This window comes from Phodopus roborovskii, unplaced genomic scaffold (assembly GCF_943737965.1).
Source record: "Phodopus roborovskii unplaced genomic scaffold, PHOROB, whole genome shotgun sequence".
In the NCBI taxonomy this organism is placed as follows: domain Eukaryota; kingdom Metazoa; phylum Chordata; class Mammalia; order Rodentia; family Cricetidae; genus Phodopus; species Phodopus roborovskii.
The window spans coordinates 24065-34490 of record NW_026125171.1 but is presented as its reverse complement, the minus strand read 5'-3'; the positions used below and the strand labels follow the sequence as shown (position 1 = coordinate 34490).

At 35.3% G+C, this 10426-nt stretch overlaps 1 pseudogene; it reads right to left on the bottom strand.

The window, feature by feature from the left end:
- Positions 1 to 6742: 6742 nt before the first annotated feature.
- On the bottom strand, positions 6743 to 7526 carry LOC127226454 (40S ribosomal protein S6-like; annotated as a pseudogene).
- Between the last annotated feature and the right edge of the window lie 2900 nt (positions 7527 to 10426).

Here is a 10426-nt window from a genome sequence, read left to right as displayed (position 1 = left end):
AGACTGAGCAAGGTATCCCACCATAGATAATGGATTCCCACCAGCTAGCTAATGAACCAGGAATTGATTCTGTTCCCACTTCAAGGGGCCTCAGAAACTTACCAAGCTACACAACTGTAAGCCACATGCAGAGGGCCTACTTTGTTCTCATACAGGTTATGCAGCTGTCTGTCTAGAGTCCATGAGTTCCTACAACCTCAGGTCATCAGTCTCTATGGCTTCCCTATCATGATCTTGGAATATTTTGCTCCTTTCCTCCTGCTCAAGTGAACTCTTAGTCCTCATTCTGGTGCTTGATTGTGGATCTCTGCATCTGCATCCATCAGGTACTGGATGCAGGTTCTATGATGATAGTTAAGGTAGTCATCAATCTGATTAGAGGAGAAGACCAGTTCAGGTACTCTCTCCACTATTGCTAGAAGTCTTAGCTGGGGTCACCCTTGGGGATTCCCGGGAATTCCCCTAGCACTAGGTTTCTCCACCACCCCATAATGGCTCCCTCTATCCAAATATCTCTTTCATTGCTTTCTTCTCCTCCCCTCCCCCAATTCCACTATCCTGTTCCTTAGTGTTCTCATCCCTCATGCTCTCCCCTCTACCACCCTCATTCCCTCAGTTTATCTGAGAGATCTCATCTATTTTCTCCTGCTGGGGGTGATCCATGTACCCCTCTTAGGGGTACCTGCTACCTAGCTTCTCTGGAGCTAAAGATTGTAGTCTGATTATCCTTTGCTTTACATTTGAGTAAATACATACCACCTTTGTCTTTCTGGGTCTGGGTTACCTCACTTAGGATGATGTTTTTCTAGTTCCATCCATTTGCCTGCTAATGTCATGTCATTATTTTTTACAGCTGAGTAATACTCTGTTATGTTAGTGTACCACAATTTCTTTACCCACTTTTTTTGTTGTTGTTGTTTTGGGTTTTTTTGTTTTTGTTTTTTGGTTGAAAGGCATCTAGGTTGTTTGCAGGTTCTAGCTTTTATGGATAATGCTGAGATGAACATAGTTGAGCAAGTGTCCTTGTAGCATGATTGAACATCCTTTGGGTATATTCCCCAGAGTGGTAATGCTGGGTCTTATGGTAGATTGATTCACAATTTTCTAAGAAACTGCCAAACTTACTTCCAAATGACTTTACAAGTTTTCACTCCCACCAGGAGTAAAGGAGTGTTCCCTTTATTCCACGTCCACTCCACCATGTCTGTCATCAGTGTTTTTGATCTTAGGCATTCTCACAAGTGTAAGATGACATCTCAGAGTTGTTTTGAGTTGTGTTTCCCTGATGACTAAGGATATTGAGCAATTGCTCAAATGTCTTTAGGCCATTTGATATTCTTCTGTTTAGAATTCTCTCTTTAGGCCTGTACCCCATTTTTTATTTGGATTTTTTGGTATTTTGATGCCTGGTTACTTGAATTCTTTATACATTTTTGGGATCATTCCTTTGTCAGTGGGCTGGGGAAGATATTTTCCAATTATGTAGGCTGCCGTTTTGTCTTATTAACCATGTCCTTTTCCTTACAAAAGCTTCTCACTTACAGGGGATCCCATTTATTCATTTTTGCTCTCAGTATCAGTGCTTCTGGTATTATATTTAGGACGTAGTCTCCTGTTCCAGTGTGTTCTCTTCAATTTGATTAAAACAGACTCACGGACCAATGAAATTGAATTGAAGATGCAAATTAATCCATACACTCATGAATACCTATTTTTTGACAAAGAAGTCAAAACTATACAATGGATAAAAAAGAAAGCAACATCAACATATATAACTGCATGTCAACATGTAGAAAATGCAAATAGATCATACCAATTGCCACAGACATAACTCAAATCCAAGTCAACATAGATTTCAAAAACAAACAAAAAACATTAGAGCAAAATATCTAAAATATCTTGATGTTGTAACAAAAACTTAAGTCTTAGAAACATGGAACCTGAAGCCAGCAATAAAGAATTTTACCAATATTTGAAAAAAATAAGTATGGCAATTGTTAGGGGTCAGACTAAACCATCTCTACCTTGGAATATTGATATACTAGGTACAGCAATTACTTTGGTCTCTATTAGAGGCACCCAGGAATATTACTTTGTTATGCACTAGCTGTGATAAGAGAATGGCTGTATGCTCCCAAGCATAATACCTCTATATTCTTTAGAACAGGACTGCCTGGTATCACCAGCCTGTACCTTAGCACATCCTGCTGAAAAACTCCAATCCAAGCTGACCAGAGGCTAATGCCCTCCTATATAGTCCCAGATTCCAATGTGAAACCATCTTGATTCAGAAAACTCCTCACATCCCATTGTCTTCTATGTTGGTTATAGTAGTAAGTGACTGGAAACAACCTAATGACTCTTGAACCTCTCAGTATGTCTCCATTCCTAATGGCCTAGACCTAGAAACCTTGAGGAATCCTAAGAGAGACAGCAATAAGACAGTATCTTTAGTCAAGTGCCATTGGAACAGCAGAATCCCTGTTGATGAAGGTTCACAGGACAGATCTCCATCTGCTGGTATAACTGGTGAATCTGGACCAAATTCAGTCAAATATCCTTCCTACAGTGTTGGGAGTCAACCCACTTCAAAACCTTCAGCTGCTTTACAATCTTGCCTCAGCCTCTCAAGACTAGCAGAATATATAAAAGAAAACTGCAGTTAAACAAAACCAGCACTGCCCTGGGAATTCTTATTTTCATAATTTCTGGGAAATGGATCTAGTCCATTTAAAAATAGCAACTTTAACTTCTGAGATTTTAATAGGTAGCCAGCCATACTGGTTATTATTAACTGGTTGATACAGCTTTGGTGTTGGTGTCATATAACAATACATCACAGAAGCTATTAGATGTTGAAGCAACTGGAAGAATGTCCATTCTTCTTTTCCTTCTTTGGAGGTTTAGTTGATTCTGTATATTCATCATGACTTCCAGATAATTCCCAAGCCAGTGAGCCAAAATTAAATTAGTAGTTGGTGTCTTTCTATGTTTGACTGGGGTTTTTGTACACTTTTCCTCCAATTATGAAGTCAGTTGGAGTAGATGCAACATGTCTCCTGTCATTGGCAAGTCTTGAAGAATGGAGCCTCAGGGCTGGAAGCTGATACAAGAATGAGTCCCTGTGTTTATAGTAAATTATGGAGTTTGGAAAACTGGCCTACATGGGTGGATGTGTATGGGACTGGACAGGAAGCTTCACCGATGATGGGAAACTCTACATGAGGTGGCATTTCTAGCCCTATCATTGCCCATTAGTGGGATGTAGAATTGGGTTTGGAACTGATTTCTGCATGATTTAAGAATCCATGTATCTAACTACTTAAATGACTCTAGTTTTTATACAGCCTTTGAATAACTGTGAAGCACATGAGTTCCATTGATTTCCAACATACCTGTCAGTAGCTAATTTCCTTGCTCTACCTGCTTTCCTTATGAATTATAGCACAGTTTCAGGAAGAATTTTACCATATACAAGCTTAATCATGTTTCTAATGGACCATTGTGCTTTCTGGGCTCAGTCACTTTGTGCTTAAAACAAAAGTAGCTGGGCACTGAGAGCCAAATCTTATGTTCTTGCTATACTTCATCAGGAACCACAGAAGTGTGAAATTATTTTCTAAACTTGGCAGCACATCAGTACAATCAACCTTGCTGTCTCATCAGCTATTGTCTTTCCTCCTAAATTATAATAAAATAGAAACTACTTTAAATTGTAACATTGATCCAACACCTATATATGCATGAAGCTTGGATCTACTACAAAATGCAGTAGAACATGTGTCTCCCATCTTCACAACTAAGAAGTATTAGCCCAAGAATCAGAGGTCTTCTTTGTGGATAAATGTGGATAAGCATGGGAAACATGTGTCTCAAATAATTTTTCTGAAATGTCATGTATTAATTGTGCATACTTAAGAGTTTCTAACAAGTTAATTGGTTGACAAAAACTTAGCACATATGTTACTCATTATATATATATTATATATATGTACATATGCATATACATACATACATACATGCATATATATATGTTATGGTTGGCCTCAACACGAATACTTCTGGCAGAATTTTTTCAGGCAGACATACAGATTGAAAGAGTTCATCTGTTCATCCCTTCCTGATATCTTGGTAATTTATCTACTTTTGTTCATTCATCTAGATCTATATGATCTAAAATTCTTAATTTTCAATATTCAAGGATTATTTAGAATTCAATGAAAATTATGAAGCTTTGTAGTCCAATGAATTTAAATTTCATGGAAAAAGACTAGGACTTTGTATTTTTAACACCCAAACAGAAATGCTTACAAGGAAGTAAATTTCAGAGACAATATGGCAAATTAATAATTATTCAAGTGTTGATTTTTAAATTATTTCAAATGAGTTTTTATTTATTTAATAGCAAATTTTATAAAATCAAAATATGTTAAGTTGTATACATTCATTTAATACCATGCAAATAAACTGTGCTATACTTAGAATATTAACACAAATATTTAATTTTAGAAGAATTAGATAAATTCATAGTCACACATGACCTTCTAAAATTAAGTCATGGGAATATAAACAACTCAAACAGATCTGTAACAAGAAAGGAGATTGAAGCAGTAATAAAGCCTGCCCCTCAACTGACCAATGGGGTTGGGCCAATCATCTACCATAAAGTTGGACTGAAGGTGGGACTGAGAACTAGCTGGGAGTATTCTCCTGAACCCCTTTGGGTCAGGAACTGAGTTTCTGGGACTGTTTCTATAACTCTATTATTTATAGCTTTGAGCTGAGAATTGAAAATTTATCCTCTCAATTCCTTGGTACTCATGTAACCTTAGGCAGCCATTTACCTATTTTTCTTAAACTTTTATTCTTACACAGTTAAGCGAAGAGATTTGTGAATATATCAATTGTTTGTCAAAATTGAAAATATGTGCCTTTCTTTTCATTTTATTTTTACTCAGCTTTGACTTTATGTTTTTATTACCTCCTTCATCTTTCATGTTTGGCTGGTTTGGTGTTCAGTGAGGTATATATTTTAATTTTTATTCCATTTTATTCCATATTTCTTTACCTGATATATATTAGATGATGTAGATATTTCCTTCTTTACTCTTTTTTTTTTTTTTTTTTTTTTTTTTTTGCTTAAACACTTAAATTATATTTACCTATTTGGGTGTAGGATTGGTAGAGTGCATATGTGGATGTCAGATGAAGACCAGCAGAGGTCCATTCATTCCTTTCACCATGTGTCTCTCAGAACTATACTCAGGTTCTCAGGTGTGGGGACAAGGCTGGACCTTTTACAGCATCTTACAGTTGTCAATTCAAAAAATGTTTCAATAATATAGAAATTATCCCAATTCTCAAAGTTTAAAGCATTCCCCAACACCTATTATATATTCAACTTTTATTATGTTTTTATTTATAAGGATGATGGAATCTAGAACTCTTTAAAATATATTACTTAGCTCTCTTTTTATTTTGAGCATAAGGAATTTTTGTTGAAATTAAATGATTCAATACATGTAAATACTTGTGAAAAACTGTGGTAACTAGGTGTCATGACTAAGAATATAGCTACTGATTTTTCAGGAAACATTTAAAAAACTAAAATGAATGCATTTTAAATCTTATAAACTATTATTAAATTTTAATTAATTATTATTAATTAAGGAGGAGTGATGAGCAAAGGAGTCAAGACCAGGCTGGAGAAGCCCACAGAATCAGCTGTCCTGAACAAGGAGGAACTCATGCATACCAGTATGATAGCTGGAAAACCAACATAGGACCGACACAGATCCTCTGAATGTGGTGTTAGGAGAACTGGGCAGTCTATGGGGCCTCTAGTAATGGATCAGTATTTATCCCTAGTATAGGAATGGACTTTGGGAGCCTATTCCACATAGAGGGATACTCTCTCAGCCTAGACACATGGGGGAGGGCCTAGGCCCTGCTTCAAATGATATGAAAGACTTTGAAGACTCCCCATGGACAGCATCACCCTCCCTAGGGAGCAGAAATGATATAGGATGGGGTTGATGAGGAGGGGGACAGGGAAGGATAGGAGAGTGGGGGAACTGGGATTGACATGTAAAATAACCTTGTTTCAAATTTAAATTAAAAAAAGTAATTAGTAATATGTTTTAGAATTTTTAAAGTTGCTAAGAGTGTAGAACCTATGTTAACTACTCTTGCTATTAAGGCTAGAGACAGGATCAGTGTTTGTAAATGATGAGTGTTTTACAACATTGAGTGATGATGATTGGTTTCCCAGGTTTATGCTTAAACACAAATACCTCATGTTGTCAAACTGTATACATTAATACAGATATCCTTCAAAGTTTCAATCACACCTTAAAATAGTCTTGTAGTTAGAGAATCTCTCCACCCACCTATAGTCCTAATACTTGGTAAGTGAGGAAGGAAAATCAGGAGTTCAAGTTCAACCAGAGCCGGAAAGTGACTATGAAACTATCTTGGGGATATGTGAAACCACACCATATAAGGCTGAAAAGACAGAATAATGACAAAGTTGAAAATAGTCACTATTGCCTGCCTGATCTGAATCCCTCCTGCATGTTGAAATTTATTTGTTAAATTTATATTATTTCTTACACAACCTCTTGAAGTCTAGCTTTTTAAAAAGAATATTATTAATTCTTTGAAAATTTCATACCCTTATACTGTGGATCATTTATATATTTTATCAGCATCATTTTGACTAGTCAGTGTGTCATGCTTTTTTTTTCAATGTATGATTATTTATTTGTTACCCTTAAAGACTTATTTTTGACTGGACTCAGACTTAGAAGTAGAAGCTCCCAGCGAGGACAGCCTATGTTTCTGGCTCTTCTCTTTGGCTTCCTTCATTCTCTTGGCCAAAAGTTTAGCATATTCTGCAGCCTCCTCCTTGTTTTTCTTTGTACATTGTTTCTTCAGAGCAAAACGATGGCATTTGTGTTGAAAGACACATGGAGTAACAAGACACTGAATCTTGGGCACTTTGGTCCTGGCTTCTTACCTTCTTTGTTTAAAGGCTTTCTCATGACATATTGGCGGACATCATCTTCTTTAGAGAGATTAAAAAGGTTTTGGATTCTGCTAGTTCTTTTAGGTCCCAAAAAACAAGGAACAGTAGTATCTGTCAGTCCAGGAATATCCTTCTCTCCTTTTTTTTTTTTTTTTTTTACTATGATCAAGTTGAGAATGCTGAGATTGGCATCCACGATGCATCCTTGAACAGACTTGTGCTTTCTCTCTCCACTTCTCTTTGGTCTATAACAAGAATGCCCCTTACTCAACAGCAGACACACTCTGCCATGGGTCAGAACACCTTGCTTTATGGGAAAACTTTGTTTATCATTCCCACCACTGATGTGGACCACGTAACCCTTCCACTCTTCACCCAGAGCATCAGCAGCTACTTCTGTGGCCATCTGCTTCTCATAGAATGTACGAAACTTGCGTTCATCATCCACTTTGATGAGCTTCTGACAGCCGATGGTTGGGAAGGAGATATTCAGCTTCATCTTGGCACCCAAGGTGTTTATTTTTCTTTTAATAGATTCATACTTAATCTAATTGATACTTAGGCTAATTTCATTTTCGGTATATTTCTTTTCCTGAGAAATAGCTCATACTTATTCCTTTATGTTCTATTCATTGTTACTCTTTCATAATTTGTTTGGAAGTTTAAAATGATTAAAAATAATTACTTTTTAACTATTTTCTCCTTTTGTAAAGTTTATAAAATTTTTATCCAGAGTCGGCAAAACTCAAGAGAATTCATACGCCTGTAGTAGGAGAATGGATATGTGACTCTTGATCTGGGTGCTTTATTTTCTTAATTATTTCCATTATTTTACAGATACACATTCTCCAGTAGTTTCCTGAAAGTTAAAGAGATTTTTTTTTATAGAATTTGCAAAAACAAAAAAAAAAAGAGTCATTTTTTTTCCTCTTGATTACACATTTGATAATTTGTCAGGTCTACACAGATAGGGTTCAAGAACTGAAAGAAGTGGACATAGGTCCCTATCACTAACCCAGACACAATTTCCAAATATTAAGCACTTGCAAATGAAGCTTCAGTTTCCTCGAAGAGAGTCTTCCTGGGGAAAATAACTGTTATTAAGGATAGGCTGCATGCAACAGATGGCCAACAGACAACAAATACGTTGGCATCTTTGAAGGTTCCTTGTCCTCTGATGTCATGTTAGCAACCTTCCTTTTATTATGTTTGGTTAATTTTTAAGTTTTATCGTATTTTCAATTTTATTTTATGTTTTTCTTCTCTCTTTTTTAACCTACAGGCCCCTTGCATATATATATTATGGCTTCCAGTTCATTGTTTTTATGGTTTAAAAAGTATGCAAACAAGTGCATCACTGTCTTTTCTGCCCTCTCTTAGCTATTTTCTTTCTGTTTGTTAGTTTTTTCCAGTTGTTATGTGTTAATTTTTGCTTTATATTATTATTATGTTTTATTTTATCATTATGCCTAAAAAGCCTGTTCACGATCTAATGAGAGACAGAAAGAGGGTGGATCCAGATGGGATGGGAGGCGAGAGGAGGAACTATGCGAAGACTATGGAGATGAAACAGTAAACTTATTTTCAAAACGAGAAAAAAATAAAAAGAAAAATAAGAAAGGTCATGTATTTGGGAGGAAGTTGGGCAGATATGGGGTTGTTGGAGGAGGGAATGAGAGGGGTAGAAATAGTGTAAATGTAAAAGTCATTCATGTATGAAATTTTCAAAAGTAAAAAATGTACTTAAAAACAAATAAATAAATACCATCTCAAAAACAAGATTAAAACAATTCTAAGTGAAAATTGCTTCCTCTTACTTAAAACTGTAATAGCATGATTTTGTAGTTAATTTCCAGTTGATAAATTTGCCTTCTTGTATTCTTAAAAATCTTCCTACAACCTTGCTTTGTTAGCATAATTTTATATTTTTATTTTTTCATTCCTATTTTAGCCTAATATTTGGGTAGGTGAACTAACAATACATATGTGTTTGACACATCTTCTCTCTTTATGTTGATGATATGGCTATGACACCTTTGGCATCTCTCTTGCTGTGAGGACATTTCTATCAGAAATGGTAGCATGTTCAGTGATTGACCTCAACTATTTCTGAAAATTCAACTTCACAACTAATTGTTATCCTAGATCTACACTCAAAATACAAGAGTACTTTTATAAACCTGTTTGCTAGAAGCAGGTAAAAGACAGGCTAAGTTTAAGAACTGTTTTAATAATGATCACATTATACTGACTGGGATCAAATTATAAGACTATTTTTGGGGAACAAGACATATACGAGTTCTGAAGGACTAATCATTAAAAATCCCAGTGTCTCATGGAGGGGATAAAGGCACCTGGATGCTTTTGTAAAGATTTTGCATTTAAAGAGAACTCTAAGAGAATATTAAAGATAGTTTTCATTTCAAGGACATGATGACATTTTACTGTTTCAAGCTTCCTCCTAAACTGTAGCTGTGAACAATATCGGAACTGCATTGAGTCAACTAATTCTTTATTGTAATATTTTTAATAAAACATCATTGCATTCAATACAGAAATGTATTCTCAATGCATTTTGCAATATGATTGATGGTGTAATTATAAAGATTGTTGAACTGTTGTTTATGCTTCTCTGTCATGTGTGCCAGGTATAAAGTTTCTTGTTGTTATTATTATATACAAGCTCATATTTTAAAAATATTACTCCAAGAACATTGTCTATGTCCCAGGTAGGAGAAAGGATATCCCTCACAAACTATCAGTAAACTGCAATCTTTATTTTTTATTTTAATTTTTTTATATTCTAGGTGAGGATATTATGTTTGTTTTGTTGAAGTTGTCGTAGTTATTAAAACAGCAACCCAATTAATTAATCCATGCATTTGGTTGTATTTGCTCTAGTAGTAGATTTGTAAATCTATTATAATTTTTAATGACTCTTTCGTCTCTCATCTCAAAAAACATGTCTGATGGTAGCTTCACCACTAATTTTTTAAGCATCCTCAGCATCTGATTCATATATTTGATGGAGTTGCATATTATTCTTCCCACTTACTGCTTGCTCCTTTGTAAGTTTGTACCATATTTGTATCCAAAGCCACAGAGAAACCCTGTCTATAAAAACAAAAAACAAGAGTGTGATGGTTTTACAATCATAATATGGGTGGTTTTGTATCTATCAAAAAGTAACAGAACACTTTACCAGCAAAAAATGTTCTCATTTATTTGTCTATTCCAAGTGAGATATATTTGGCTCTCAATCAGTAGAATTTAGTCATGTAGGTATATATGTGAACACAGAATATTGGGGAAGATAAACACATGTAGTGACAGAAATAAGACAACAAAAAAAAAAAGCAGAAGTAGTTCAAATTACTCCAATTATACAATGGAATCTAG